Genomic DNA, 2,501 nt, shown 5'->3' with positions numbered 1-2,501 from the left:
TCTCTCTGTCTTTCTGTCTGTCTGTCTTTGTCTCTCTCTCTCTCTTTCGATGTGTGGTTGTGTGTGTGTATGTGTGTGTGTGTGTGTGAGTGTGTGTGTGTGTGTGTGTGTGTGTGTGTGTGTGTATGTTTGTCTCTCTCTCTCTCTTTCTCTGTCTCTAGGTAGCACAACTACCACCTTTGGGTGCTCTCGTTGTCTGGAGGTTCGAAGTTCGCCTCTCATTCAATAGGTCTCGGTTTCGAAACCTGTCAGTGACCAAAAAATTTCCATCTGTAAATGTGTCTCCTTTAACCTCCATTCCACATGTAACCATTTTCTGTCGTTAGCCTTCGTCTCCACTTTCTGCCCCCACCCTGACCCCCTTTGCCCCCTCCTCTGGGCCCCTAACAGTTTCTGCAGCCTTTCTACTGCTACTCATTGGCCCATTCTTACTGCTGTCTTTTAGCCACACCCCTGATCTTAAGGTAGTTAAGATCTAAAAGTTTATGACATTATGCAGTTGCGAGCGCAGTTAAAAAGAAGAAAAAAATAGAAAGAAACCCCCCACCCCCCCAGAAAAAGCAATGAACAAAAAACAAACAAAAACCCCCCAACAAAACAAACGACAGCAAAAAACAAAACAAAACAAAAACAACAGACAAAACAAAGCAAATGACAAAAAACAAAACAAAAACAAAAACAAGGAGAAACAAAAAAACGCATTATCGACCGTGTTGAGCTGGAGGTATGGGCATTCTTGCTTATGGTGGTCCAGCCTTTTCCTCGGTTATTTCCCTTTACCTCCAGCCTTGCTTCATGAGTCAGATTAACCCATCGTTGCACATTTCCCCCCCAATACCGCACCACCTCTCAATTGAAATGTGGGATGACTTACGGGACCAAGCATTGTTCATTTTGAAGGTAGAACACCCAGTCACGATACCAGAGGACTCCTCATTCAATGAAGTAGAGGGTGATCCACCCCCCCCCCCCCAAAAAAAAAACACAAAAAAAAAACAACAACAAACAAACAACAAAACAACAACACAAGAAAACAAACAACAAAAAACAACAAAACAAAAAACAAAACAACAAAACAAAACAAAACAAAACTGTACAACTTGTTTTGTTAATATTTCCCCCCCACACAGAAGTTTTGTGTTTCAAATTTGTACCCTACATTTGGAAGTCAAAAGGAATCTTCGCTTAAAAGATGTTCACTTAAAAAAAGTGCAATTTGTGCAATTTGAGCAATTCTTCTGAACTTTGAATATTCATTCGTCGCTGTCATCATTATCGTCTTCCTCATCGCTGTAATTTGATTTCGTCATTATTCAACCACTTAAGGTCGCACGGGTCAAGCCTAAAAAGGCCCTATTCTTAATTCTTAAAAGAAGTCATGCTGCTTTAGAGCTCTTGTGTAACTCGTTTAAGCACACACACACACACACACACAGACACACACACACACACACACACACACACACAGACACACACACACACACACACACACACACACACACACACACACACACACACAAGAACATCATCATCATCATCATCATCATCATCATCATCATCATCATCATCATCAACAACAACAACAACAACAACTACAACAACAACAAAAACAACAATAACAACAACAAAAACAACAACAAAAACAACAAAAACAACAAATACAACAACAACAACAATAACAACAACAACAACAACGTTTCTTCAGCGTTCCTTCTGTGTTCTTGAAAGACAAATTTAAGCTCCGGAAGTGGGTGGTTGGCGGGTGCTCTGGTGTGGTTTGCTTCTTCTTTCCTATCAAACAACACTATCGTCTTTATCCCCACCTTCTTTTTTGTGTTTGTTACTCTCCTGTAACACCTCTAATCTTCGGCACTTATATGACCTTATTGTGTTGCAAGTGCCGTAAAACACTTACTAAAACTAAAAGCTCCGGAAGATATCCTCCAACACAATCCGTCCACTGTGTGGACTCTACACAAAGGAATACAATGTACGTTTGAAATGTAACGAGACCGACTGAATCGATCTGAGGCCTGGATCAAGTTCCAAACTTTAAAGTGTCGAGGTTACATTACATATTTCTAATAAAAATACAGTGTAATGTCATGGTGTCTGCAAGGGCGTTACCCTTGACATTGTAGTTGGCCTACGTGTAGCCTATAGTCAGAGGTTAAGCTGAAAAGCTGCCAACAAGCAGCAAAATAATAAACCTTCCATGCAGACATAGCTTGGCTTACAAATTATAGATCTATACTATACCGGTAGCTTGTGAATTATGTTCCGCCTTGCAACAGACACAGAAGGCCTATTTATTTAATTCATATTCATACAATGTGTTGTGCTGGTTCCGGCTGTCAGCGAAGTCTCCAAGACTCTTGTTGTAGATCTGTTTGTGCCGTGATAATAATTATTATTCTGCCCGTGACATGAACAGAAAAAGTCTCTGTCTGTCTGTCTGTCTGTCTGTCTGTCTGTCTGTCTGTCTGTCTGTCTGTCTGTCT

The sequence above is a fragment of the Aplysia californica genome, unplaced genomic scaffold (genome assembly GCF_000002075.1).
Source record: "Aplysia californica isolate F4 #8 unplaced genomic scaffold, AplCal3.0 scaffold00022, whole genome shotgun sequence".
Taxonomy (NCBI): domain Eukaryota; kingdom Metazoa; phylum Mollusca; class Gastropoda; order Aplysiida; family Aplysiidae; genus Aplysia; species Aplysia californica.
The sequence above is the reverse complement of the archived record's forward strand: the minus strand, read 5'-3'. Positions refer to the sequence as shown.